Here is a 14,179-nt window from a genome sequence, read left to right as displayed (position 1 = left end):
AATGATGACCATGCAAATTCCTGTAGCGTACCTGGCAAAGATTCAAACACGCTGAGATTGATATTCAAATTTACACAGCAATGTGTTTGGCATTGCAATGTTTACTTTTTAAAATAACTTTTAAATATGATCATGCAAATGATAGTTAAATCGTGTCATTACAATGCGACATTATTACATAGCAGACCTAAGACCGGGTACAATGTGTGAAGCCCATTTCTGGTGATATTGCTGGAATATTAATAATATGAAAGCAGCGTAAAATCAAACTCGCCCTCTCACAACTGTCAGCTGATTCAGTCTGCACTGAAGGTTCGGGACGAAAAGTGTTTGTTAAAATACGGATTCTGATTTGGTGTAGTGTAACCTGTAGCATGCCACTGCCATGCGGAGACAATCCTACTTAAAGATTTGCGTTATCTATTTTGCAGGCCATGGATACTATCACTTAGATATACCTGCTATGTAATAATGCCGCATTGTAATGACACGATTTAACTATCATTTGCATGATCATATTTAAAATTGATGGTCAGTGTTGCTGAGCTGGTTTCTGTTTGCCTGAACCTTGTAAGTCGTCGTTGAATCAAAGACGCATGCCGTGAATTCATCTTTTATCCGACACCCGTGAGTCCCTGTTTGTCAACACCCTGTGAGTCCCCGTTAGTCAGCACCCTGTGAGTCCCCATTTGTCAGCACTTCCGTGAGTCCCCGTTTATCAGCATCCTGTGAGTCCCCGTTAGTCAGCACCCTGTGAGTCCCTGTTTGTCAGCACTCCGTGAGTCCCCGTTTGTCAGCACCATGTGAGTCTCCGTCAGTTAGTACCCCATCAGTCCCCATTTGTCAGCACGCTGTGGGTCATCGTTTGTCAGCACCTGGTGGGACTTTTTTCAGACTTTTCTTACAATTTAATTATTTCATGGTTACTCCCGTGTCATTTCGCTGTTTAAGGTTCGGATCATCGTGGGTTCTACTTAGGAGATAAACCTAGTGTGTTTGAAATATTTAGTCACCATCAATTCAGTAAAGCATGTCTCTGATTTTCAAACACACTAGGGTTATCTCCATTCTACCATGAACCATTTAAAATCGAACTTCTTCGCTCTGCGGAAGACACTGCGTAATCCGGCATGGGACGAGAGGCGAATTGAACTCGTCTGTGAAGGGAGCGGTAGGTGCCGTTCGTATTTTTGTAACATTACAACATAACAATATTCTGTCCAAAGAAATCAAACTACTGTTTATTCAAGGCAATTATGTAATACCCGAGATCTTGGGGTTTTTTTTCATCCCAACTCCACACGACTAAAACCAGCCTATTGTTTTGTGTGCCGTGAAACTGTACCCCCCTGGCCACACTATAATGGAATCGTCTGACCTACTTATTTTCTTCGAAGTAGACAGGTACGCAACAGTTTGAAATGGCGGACGAGCCAGTGTTTACATTTTGCGAAAGGTTGAAATTTGAAGTGACAGTGGGCAATACTTGACTGACTGTCGAATCTGAACCCTGCAGAATCGAAGGATAGATACTTTCCTGATCAACCTACGACCTGTAACTCATCAAAGACTGTTGATTTTTATGACCGGCCGATCATGATTTCACGTACTGCCTCCACCCCGGCATGCGACAAAAGGGTGACAGTGCTGCTGCTTAGTGTACATGCGACTAACTTGTGATTCCTTGGAACTTTGTTTTCATCGTTTGGGACTGGATTGTGAACGATGCAACGGGATATGATGGAGTATGACTATGAGTGGCATAAATGTGGTGTTTCACCAGACCGTTAGATCTATCTTGCAAATTTCCCATTCTAAACGTAATTCAATATACCATTTACCAGGTAGGTAAATGTTTACTAATGTTTTGCTGCATATTTTGTATAGATAGGGATGTATTTTTACAAGGCTTTCTGATTTATAGGTTAGATATTGTTTTGTTTATGTTTGGGGCTGTATATTGTAATTGAGTTTGAATATTTTTATAATAGAAGGTAATATGATAGTGAGGTTCCCTCATAATTGTGTGTGTGTGTGGGGGGGGGGGGGGGAAAAATCATATAATTGTATTTTTCGAGTTTAAATAAATGTTTTATCAGCATTTCCATCACGTATGTTGTGTTGATATTAGTCATGTTGGTGGTCAAGCTGAAGTAGTGCGGCAGTGTTCTATACGTGCGCAGTGAAGCGCAATGAAATCAAACGCATTTTTAATCCAAAAATTTCCAATTGCCTATGTGGAATATTCGAAAGTCAGCGTCAAATTCCATGGAGTTGTTGTTATGATCCGCCATCATTGTGGTCAAACGGCAGTAGTTCTCACAATAAGATTTGTCAATGCGCGGTGAAGCGGCCTTACAATCAGATGAGCGTCAATCCACAATTGATGCCGTCTGATTTTTCTGAAAAAACAATCAGAATCTAGTATTTTCTTGATTCATGGTAGAATCCCATTTATACCCTAAATCTGATTCATAAAGTTGTCAGTGTGTGGTGATGTGCATCACCATTCCCGCCTTTTCTTCCACAGAAAGCTATAATACTGTTCAAAGCGTGATTCACCCAAAGTATTTTCGACAACAGTGAAGTGTTTACAAGACAATTTTTCTTGATGTGTTAGGCAACGAACAAACAGACTATATGCGAACGTTTCTATTTTATCCAGTGGAACCTTGTTTGTGACAAAGACACTATTGTGGCAACAATGACGTCAATTCAGATGGCCGGCGTCAGCTGATGTCATTGAAAGGAAGAGGACCTACTATCTTGGGATCCTTCTACACGGCGTGTGTAACATTGGAGCTGCTTTCTCGGTGTTTTCAGGTTTTTCATTGGCTTGGGGATAGGCATATTCTTCACAACTTCATATCCATATGCGATGGAGTTTGTGGGTACCAAATGGAGGTCGGTTTGTTCCTCGGTGCCTCTATAAGAATGTGGGCGTGTGGAGTCGGGTTGATGGCTTTAGCAACGTGGCTGCAGCCAGACTGGCACAACCAACACCTCATCAACGCAGCTCTGCACATCCCTTTTTCCCTGGGCTGGTTGTGAGTGACACAATACACTTTGTTCTGTTTCAGTAAGCATCGGGAATCATAGTGTGGCCAGCCTTCAAAGGTGTTGTTATTCACGATTCATTGACGTGCAGTCCATTTTTGTGTAGATCTGGATGGCTCTCTTGTAACATAAGAATCCACCACAAATATCCTTTAGTTTTAGAACAGGGTCAAGCATGCGCATGCTTTCGCTTGTGTACAGTAGGTCCGTTTCCCCAAATGGTTGGGCGGTGGTGTAGCCGATTTGTAAAGCCTTGGCTCGTCACGCCGAAGACCAGGGATCGATTCCCTACATGGGAACAATGTGTGAAGCCCTGGGATCCCCGTCGTCATATTACTGGATTATTGCTTAAAGTGGCGCTTCCACATGCGTACAATGGCAAGATACAAAGTGTGACGCCCATTTCCACTGTCCCTTGCGGTGATACTGTTCTAATAATGCTAGTCACTAACTAACCTGCTCACATGATCACGGTTTCGTTTGAGTTTGAATATTACTTTTGTTTAGCATCGTCCCAGAAAGCCTCCGGTGGCTGACTGTGAAGGGACGGCTTGAGGAGGCGGAGAAGGTGGTCGAGCAGATGAGTCGATACAACCGGAAGGAGAAATCTCCCAACACCGCAGAGATGCTAAAACAGGTTGCAGAGGAGGAAAATACATTGCGAGCATCGGGCACTAAGTACACCTACCTCGACCTTTACAAGGGCTGGAGCATGTATTGGAGGTCACTGATCATCCAGTTCACCTGGTGAGTATGGAGCCCTACTAGCAAAACCACCTCGACCTGTACCAGGGCTGGAGCATGTGTTGGAGGTCACTGATCATCCAGTTCACCTGGTGAGTATGGAGCCCTACTAGCAAAACCACCTCGACCTGTACCAGGGCTGGAGCATGTGTTGGAGGTCAGTGATATTCAAGTTTATCTGGAGAGTATGGAGCCCTACTGGTACACCTATCGCGGCCTTAACATGTCAGGAAGATTATAAGTTGTTTACTGGTCACGAGGGGGGTGCGTGGTGGAAACATGGGTTGATGTACACTCTATATTTGTTCATGTAATCTGGGCAAGAAGGGCGAGGGGAAGCACGGGTATTGGATCGTAATAAGGAGTACCGGCGTTAGGCCCAAACAGCCCAAACACTACTAACACGAAGTACCAAACGAATCCCCACTGTTGGCCATTTCCAGCGGGTAACCTAGAAATCAGAAAACGACATTTATGTGAAAGGCAAGATAAGTATTGTTGGTCGCTTGTCATCCAGTTCATCTGGTGAGCATAGGACCCCACCAGTACACCTACCGCGACTATAATAGGTCAGGAACATGTATTGGTGGTCGCTTGTCATCCAGTTCATCTGAAGAGTATGGAGCGGTAGATACTAAAGACCCCACGACGTTGTAAACAAACGTTTGTATTAGAAATCTGTTGTTGACGAAATCATGTGTTGTGTTTTGGAATGAAGAGGAGGATCATTTTGTTGCAAGAACATTATAAGAATCTGTAAAGGCCCCTCATATGTTCCTTGTTACTAGTGAAGGTCATCCGGACAAGGGTTGGAAATTAAGTTAGAATTCTCCCGTCAACAGTTTGAATGTTGCATGGTGTGCAGAGGTGCGTTGTCTTGGTAATGTGATTGCGACGTGTAGTGTGATGTTTGAAGTGTGATGTGAAGTGTTACGTGTGGTGTGATGTGATGTGTGACGTGATGTAATCTTTGGTATGACGTTATGTGATGTGTGGTGTAATGTGTGACGTAATGTGTGACGTGTGGTGCAATGTGTGGTGTGACGTGTGACGTGACGTGATGTGTGGTGTAATGTGTGACGTGTGATGTGCCATGTGACGTGATGTCGTGTGTGGTGTGACGTGTGATGTGAGGTGTGGTGTAATGTGTGACGTGTGATGTGATGTGTGTTGTGATGTGTGATGTGATGTGGGATGCAATGTGTGACGTGTGGTGTAATGAGTAAGTGAGTGAGTGAGTTAGTATGATTTTATGCAGCTTTTAGCAATATTCCAGCAATATCACGGCGTGGGACACCAGAAATGGGCTTCACACATTCTACTGGGGTGTAATGTCTGACGTGTGGTGTATTGTGTGACGTGTGATGTGTGGTGTAATGTGTGACGTGTGATGTGACGTGTGGTGTAATACGTGACGTGAGGTGTAATGTGTGACGTGTGACGTGAGGTGTTATGTGTGACGTGTGATGTGATGTTATGTGTGACCTGTGATGTGATGTGTGGTGTAATGTGTGACGTGTGATGTGATGTGTGGTGTAATGTGTGACGTGTAATGAGATGCGTGGGGTAATGTGTGACGTGATGTGTGATGTAATGTGTGACGTGGGGTGTAATGTGTGACGTGTGACGTGATGTTATGTGTGACGTGTGATGTGATGTGTGGTATAATCTGTGACGTGTGATGTGATGTGGGGTGTAATGTGTGACGTGTGATGTGATGTGTGGTGTAATGTGTGACGTGTGATGTGATGTGTGGTATAATGTGTGACGTGATGTGGGGTGCAATGTTTGACGTGGGGTGTAATGTGTGACGTATGACGTGATGTTATGTGTGACGTGTCATGTGATTTGTGGTGTAATGTGTGACGTGGAGTGTAATGTGTGACGTGTGATGTGTGGTGAAATGTGTGACCTGTGCTGTGATGTGTGGTGTAATGTGTGACGTGATGTGTGGTATAATGTGTGACTTAGGGTGTAATGTGTGACGTGTGACGTGATGTTATGTGCGACGAGTGATGTGATGTGTGGTGTAATGTGTGACGTGTGGTGTAATGTGTGATGTGATTTGTGGTATAATGTGTGACGTGTGATGTGATGTGTGGTGTAATGTGTGACGAGGGCTGTAATGTGTGACGTGTGATGTCATGTGTGGTGTAATGTGTGACGTGTGATGTCATGTGTGGGTAATGTAATGTGTGACGTGTGATGTGATGTGTGGTGTAATGTGTGACGTGGGGTGTAATATGTGACGTGTGATGTGATGTGTGGTGTAATGTGTGATGTGGGGTGTAATATGTGACGTGTAATGAGTGACGTGGGGTGTAATATGTGATGTGGGGTGTAATATGTGACGTGTGAAGTGATATGTGTTGCAATGTGTGATGTGGGGTGTAATGTGTGACGTGTAATGAGTGACGTGGGGTGTAATGTGTGATTTGTGGTGTAATTTAATGGAGTATCAGTAATTTTGTGTTTCGTTTCGTATATGCAACACAACATTGCTACTCTTGTGTAAACAGGTCAATAAACAACAAAACAATACCTTTTCAGATAAATACGCAAGTAAAGTATTCTAAGACCGTACACCATTGCCGTGGTGCGTATCTGCTACGTTTTCTAAAAAAGAAATAAAATGAAAAAAAAAACCCTGCTCTTAGTTATTTCCCTGTGTTGAATAGCCCCTCACATTCTGATATGTTTTTTTCAGGGCTTGCATGTCGCTTGCGTACTACGGCCTATCATTTGGAGTTGGTTTTCTGTCAGGAAACCTCTACCTCAACATCTTCCTTATGTCCATTGTCGAGGTACCAGGCACCATGCTGACGTTCGTCCTAGCTAACAAGTAGGTACCTTGTTATATGACACATACTATTATACATGCTCAGATCCGTTGGAGCAAGAAAAGACTGAGTCGGCAGATTGAGAAACAAATCGTATGGTTTGACAAACTAACACAAGCATTTCACAAAACTCAATAAGCGATATGTAATTGAAGGCTGACTGACTGAGTTGGATTTTACGCCGTTTTTAGTAAGGGGACCAGAAATGGGCTTCACTCATTGTCCCCATGTGGGGACTGGAACCCGGGGCCTTCGGCGTGAAAGGCGAACGCTTTAACCACTAGGCTACCCCACCGCCCCTTTAACTGAAGACTGACTGAGTATGGTTGTACGCCGCTTTTAGCAATATTCCAGCAACATCACGGCGGGGGAAACCAGAAATGGGCTTCACACATTGTGCCCATGTGGGGATTCGAACCCGGGTCATCGGCGTGACGAGCCAACGCTTTAACCATTAGGCTACCCCACCGCCCCACCTTTAACTGAAGAACAATGGTTGTATTCATAATTCGTTGTCTCCCATTTGTTACGCATGCCAGTTGTCACACACTCTGATATTGCCAGTTGTTACACAATCCGGTTGTGGGTTAATTACTGCTATACCTACAACAATAATGGACTAGCCCAAACTGCTCAGTAGAAGGATTTATAGTAAAGCAGCTTAACTGTCAAATAGATCAAAGGCATTAAGAGCAAGCAGTTATGATGTTTTTTTTTACTCAAGAAATGTTTGTTTGATTAAAGATGTTTTTATAGTTAGCATTTAATATTTACATTCAGTTGTGTTTATTTTGAGATGATTTCTTCTTCTCAAGGCGGGATAAACTATTTAGTAGAGGATGACCCTTGCACATTAACCATGGCTGGTATACAAAGAGTAGAGTTTGTCCCATCGTCGCAAGGCAGATCACAAGTTCCTTTAGAAGGATTCCTCTACAAGTATACAACACGACAGACATGTCAGCACTCGCGATGCATAGTTAAGACCTGCAAGGGCAAATGCACAACAGTTGGAGATCTTGTCAGGAATGTTTCTGACCACAGTCATCCACCAGAAAATGTCACTCGGGATAAGTTTATCGGCAGTCTTAGGAAAAGAGCCAGAGAAAAGACAACACACATGCATGGCCTCTACAACCAGGTGATCGCTGAACAAGATGCAGCAGAAATTCCTTTGATGCCGTTTTTAAACAGTGTCTGCAGCTCTACGCTCTAAGGTAACTCTACCTTCGCCCTGGTGTACGCACTGCTTCCGGACAGACAGATGACAACTTACAGAAGATTTTTCAGTCTACTCAAGACCCATGCCCACGAGAAGTTGCAGCGAGACCTTGCTCCATCCAAGGTTCAGACAGAGTTTGAACTTGCAGCTATCCAGGCTTCCTAATGCCGAGAACAAGGGATGTTTCTTTCATTTCAGTCAAGCCATATAGCGCAAACTAAGAGACATGTAACAGATCAACCACCTGATCCCCATGTCTGTTGATTCCCACATGTACCATCTACCCGAGTGATTTTAGAGGAGACACTCTCTTATAAGCGTCATACATAACATATAACAGTAAAGGTACAGGTTTAGACTAAGTGAACTTCTGGCACATGGTCGGATAACGTGAAATGGTTTTAGGCCTTTCGTGTTATAATAGTGAATGAGTACTGGACATAGTTCCCTGGCCGGATGTGTCCAGTGGCACTAGCAGTCTTGGGAGGTAGCTCCTTAAATGAATGTCTCCGAGAGAGGTCAAATAGATATTGTTGCACTCTACGAAACTGATAATCAGAGTTCATTTGGTCGCCTGTCCGAGAGCGGGTATCACCTGAACCTGGCGGGTAGCGTTGATAATGTTTCTCAGAAACATCGTCTCCAAATGGGCTTAAATGCAGCTCAAGGGATATAACCATTCTCATGTATATATTTTACGTGCGCTTCTGATGTTTATACTCCGGATCGATTACTGCTCCATAGTTCCTGGGAGGTGGCGGCGGTCGTGGTGGTAGTGATGATATATTATAACGGTCACTTGGACCAGAAGTAGGGTCTCCCCCCTCCCCCCCCCCCCAACACACACACACACACACACACACACACACACACACACACACTACCTGATGTTGATAAATATACTGTACTGTATCAACAGATTACATCAAAATGTATTCATTGTATTTAGGTATTTTGATGTTAAGTCAGGATCGTCTTCTTGGAATAGAACATCAAGCATGGTATCAGAATGGGTGAATGTTACCTGTCTGACTGTGTGTTACCTTACTGGATATGGTATCTGAATGGGTGAATGCTACCTGTCTGTGTGTTACCTGGCCGGGCGTGGTATCAGAATGGGTGAATGTTACCTGTCTGTGTGCTACCTTACTGGGCGTGGTATCTGAATGGGTGAATGTTACCTGTCTGACTGTGTGTTACCTTACTGGATGTGGTATCAGAATGGGTGAAGGTTACCTGTCTGTGTGTTACCTGGCTGGGCGTGGCATCTGAATGGGTGAATGTTACCTGTCTGACTGTGTTACCTTACTGGATGTGGTATCAGAATGGGTGAATGTTATCTGTCTGACTGTGTGTTACCTGGCTGGGCGTGGTATCAGAATGGGTGAATTTTACCTGTCTGACTGTGTGTTACCTTACTGGATGTGGTATCAGAATGGGTGAATGTTACCTGGCTGTGTGTTACCTGCCTGGATGTGGTATTTGAATGGGTGAATGTTACCTGTCTGACTGTGTGTTACCTTACTGGATGTGGTATCAGAATGGGTGAATGCTACCTGTCTGTGTGTTACCTGGCTGGATGTGGTATCTGAATGGGTGAATGTTACCTGTCTGACTGTGTGTTACCTTACTGGACGTGGTATCAAAATGGGTGAATGCTACCTGTCTGTGTTTGGTTTGAAGAAGAATTTCTTGACAGTAATCCCAGTGAACAACTACGTTGAAACAACGTTGGTGTGCCAGCTGGGACGAAGCTGGAAATTTCGTCAGCAGCGCAAAAGCGGCAGTATTCAAACCTGGTCTAGATCTAGCGGGCATGACGTCGATAACACACGTCGGCCCACACGTCCTAACCTGACCGCTTCCGTCCCGGCCGTAATGCCCAGTCCTTCAACTTCCACAGTCCATGTGTCCCACATAAAACGTGGCATGTGAGGTCTTTTCCAAATTGGGAATTGTTAGGTGGTTATCAACAATTATTTCCGTGAATAAAGTTAGCGGCGACTAAACTTAAAGAGTTCACGGCTTGAATTAGGGCAAGTCGATTGTCATACAGTAGGGGAGATCAATAAATCGCTTGAGAAAAATCAAATAATTGTACTTGCTCACAGTATAAACTGTATTTCTTTTTATTTATGTGTGCTACTTGTTACAAATACAAGCATTCTGGTTCCTGAAATAAAGCATTTATGTTGTTGAGAATGTCTTATTTTGTTCATTACACAACCTGTCCCTCAACGGGACGATTCCATGCGATTTCCAGGACAAAAGGCCCCTTCACGCCTTGTGTTCATGCGCGCCAAACAGTTCGGTTTTAAAATGCTTATCAGTCGTGCTAGAATGAAGATAAAGCTACTCTGTTTTCAATTTTGCGGTCCTGTATCGTTTATTTAAGACCGTTAAATGTTTAATTTCAAAACCTCACGCTCACGCGTGCTTTATCTTCCAATAATCACACTCCTCAATGTCGCCGTCAGATTTCACAGTGAGTGAGTGAGTATGGTTTTACGCAGCTTTTAGCAAAATTCTAGCAATATCACGGCGGAGGACACCAGAAATGGGTTTCACACATTGTACCCATGGGGGGAATAGAACCCGGGTCAGATTTCACAGCATCTCGTAAACCACTGTCACTGTTTGAAGATCCGCGTTAGAAGTGGTCTTCAGTAACCCATGGTTGTCGTAAGAGGCGACTAACGGAATAGGATGGTCAGGTTCACTGACTTGGTTGACACATGCCATCGTATCCCAACTGTGTAGATCAACAAACCAACAAACAGACTGAAATGACAGCATTGCTTGTCTTTTACATTTAAGTAAAAGGTGAAATAAAAGATTTTATGACGCTTTATGGGGTGCTAAATGCAGATAGAGTCATTCGCGGCAACTCCGGTTATCGCATTACGTGATTGTATTAGAAAATCATGAAAAATATATATGGTCATTATGACACTGCTAGTGACTGGATTGTCTGGTCCAGACTCGATTATTTACAGACCGCTGCCATATAGCTGATATTGAGAGCGCTGCGTAAAACTAAACTCACTCACTCACTCACTCATTCACTCACTCACACACTATGACATGGCAAAGAACATAGCTAACAGAATTGTGTTTCCTAATTTGACGTTTTTAATAATGCACACAAATACACATACATGCGTTTGCCTCAACAAAGGAACTCATCCGTGAAGATCCGGGTTAGAACTGATCTTCAGTAACCCATGCTTGTCGTAAGAGGCGACTAACGGGATCCGGTGGTCAGGCTCGCTGACTTGGTTGACACATGTCATCGGTTGCCATTTGCGTAGATCGATGTTCATGTTGTTGGTCACTGGATTGTCTGGTCCAGACTCGATTATCTACAGACCGCCTCATAAAGCTGGAATATTGCTGAGTGCGGCATTAAACAACAAACAAACACAACGTCTCTTACGTTTCCAAATCAGCATATTCTTTGATGATCTTCAGGTCTTGCTTTGGGAATTTTACGTGCGTTTTCCGACGTTTGAAGATAACGCACGTTTGTTTGTTTGCTGTCCACTGCCCCACCATGTATTCATGAAATGCCACACGACTAGCCAGTCTCATGTACTGATCATTGTTTTTCTATTCGTTTTCTGTCTTAAATTAATCGTTGGAGAGCATTAAATTTGGCACCGTAGAAAAGAAATACCTTCCTGGTACTGTAACGTTATATAAAATCATTCAAATCTGGACTTTATTACACTATACTGGGTGTAGGACCCGTGAAGGTCCGGGTTAAAAAATTGATCTTCAGTAACCCATGCTTGTCGTAAGAGTCGACTAGCGGGATCGGATGGTCAGGCTCGCTGACTTGGTTGACACATGTCATCGGTTCCCAATTGCGCAGATCGATGCTCATGCTGTTGATCACTTACAGACCGGTACCATATAGCTCAAACATTGCTGAGTGCGGTGTAAAACTAAACTCACCCACTAAAACTTTCCGATCTGCGTGTAATGGCAAGTAAATCGAATGGCAAATAATATATACAATTTAGCATTTAACTACTATTTAACATATGTTCGTGGCCTAATGACGTATTTTCTACACCATAGACATAAGTATGCAAATTAGGTAAACGGGAATGGCACTTTTTCCGCCGGTGTTTCAGGTGAGTTCACGGTTTGAATCGAATGCTGAATATTAGTGATGTCCTACCAGAGATACTCATGTCACAGAGAATCGGTGTTGTTACCGTTTGTTATTCTGTAAAACTAGAGTAGGTTTTGAATAATCCGAGGTACTTTTTCGTCAGCGAATGAATATGACGAAAAGAAGTTTACAAATTCTATTTATTTGGTTTCAAACGGCAATGGAAAACATGTATTATACTCAGATAGACACGCACACGCACAGACAAACGCACACGCACTTGCGCAATACTCTTAAACAATCGCTCGCGACGTTTGACCAATCTAACTTCGCCTGATGTGTTTTTACTTTCACTTTTTTGAGCTCAAACTACGGATCGCTCTTGTATTACAAAAATATGCAGGGGCGGTTGGGTAGCCTAGTGGTTAAAGCGTTCGCTCGTCACGCCGAAGACCCGAGTCACTACACGGGTACAATGTGTCATGCTCATTTCTGGTGTCCCCGGTCGTGATATTGCGGGAATGTTGTTAAAAGCGGCGTAAAATTAAACTCACTTACGACAAATATATCTTCATGTTTGCGTAATGATGATTTGTGTCAACTTAACAGCGATCACTTTATTGTATGAATGGTGTATTATTCTGAACAGGTGTTCTGGGAAGGAGAGTTGGTTATCAAGGTACATTATTTTGGATTAAAAGGGGTATTTGACTTCTACATGAACAACTTGCACACACACCAAACATACCAGGGTATGCGGTATAACCAACCAAGTAGTTATAAAACCGATTACCCTTGTAACTGTTCCTGAGAAAATTGTCAGATATATTATTCTCGGCATGCGAACTATTTGATGGACAAGACAAAACACTACATTACACCTCAACATATTGATGGTTTATATAAACACTACTGGTACAGATCGAGCTAAGAAATCACTTGTGTTCAGATCAAGGTTTGAGACTGTCGCCTAGCCACGTATTGTTCAGCTAGAGGGTTAGACTCAACACTCTTCCATTCCATCGTCTAAAATATTCACATGCGTAAATAACTTATCGTTGATGTCCTCGTCGTTAAGATAACACATGTTTGAAGGACTGTACGCGTTGTTTCTTCATGACCGCTTCCTTGACGTGCACATCCCATGGGATGGAAGGCTTTCAGTTTCATTGGCATTAAAGTAACCGTATAATGGTTCACATCGTTAAGTGCATATATTCTCTCCCCCAAAAAGAAACGCATATAGGAATTTCAACTGTATTTTTATGTTTATATTATCTTGTAGGCTTTATGAGTCAATGAAATATAGCGAAATTGCACACTGGAAATGCAGACTAATCCGTCTTTGGCACCAACTTGAGGAAAGTCAGTTTGAGTGTCACATGGAGACGTGTGGTGGCGCTGAGGTCAATACCTCGTGTGACCACCGTGGGCATCCAGAACTGCACGGCACCGTATCGGCATGGAACGAATAAGTCTCAGAATCGTGTTGCCCAATCGCAGCCCACTCTGCCTGTAGTGCCTGTGCGAGTTGCTGAAGTGTCTGGGGCTGAGGGTTGCGGCGTCGCACCCGTCTGTCCAGAGCATCCCACAGATGTTTGATCGGGTTTAAGTCCGGTGATCTTGAGGGCCAGGGGAGCACATTGATGTTGTGGTTCTGGAGGAAGTCTCTAGTGTGACGTGCTGTGTGGGGCCTGGCATTGTCCTTTTGAAACAACTCCCTCTGGCGATCAATGATTGGAAGGAGGTGTGGGCGTAGGATTTCGTCACAGTACCGTTGAGCTGTCAGGTTGCCTTGGATCATCACCAAATCACTTCTCCTACGGCAGGTGATCGCTCCCCACATGATAACACTTCCACGGCCGAATCTATCCACCTGGGGAACGCAAGCGACGAATGATACGTCGACGTCTGTACACCCGCATTCTTCCATCGCGTCGTTCCAATAGAAATCGTGATTCATCACTGAACCAGATTCTACGCCAATACGTTAGGTTCCAGGCCTGAACGTTGGTGCACCATTGAACTCGATGTCGACGATGTTGTTGTCGAAGCACAGGGCCAAAATAAGGTCTTCTGGCACGTAAACCAGCCTCTCTCAACCTGTTCCTGACGGTCTGTGCAGAAAGCCTCCTCAATCCGGGTATTTGTCGAGCGGTACTGGTCGCCGTAGCTGTTCGATGACGCAGGTGATGT

Source organism: Haliotis rubra, unplaced genomic scaffold (assembly GCF_003918875.1).
Source record: "Haliotis rubra isolate DU_JTF1 unplaced genomic scaffold, ASM391887v1 Scf84, whole genome shotgun sequence".
Lineage (NCBI taxonomy): Eukaryota > Metazoa > Mollusca > Gastropoda > Lepetellida > Haliotidae > Haliotis > Haliotis rubra.
This window is presented reverse-complemented; position numbering follows the sequence as displayed.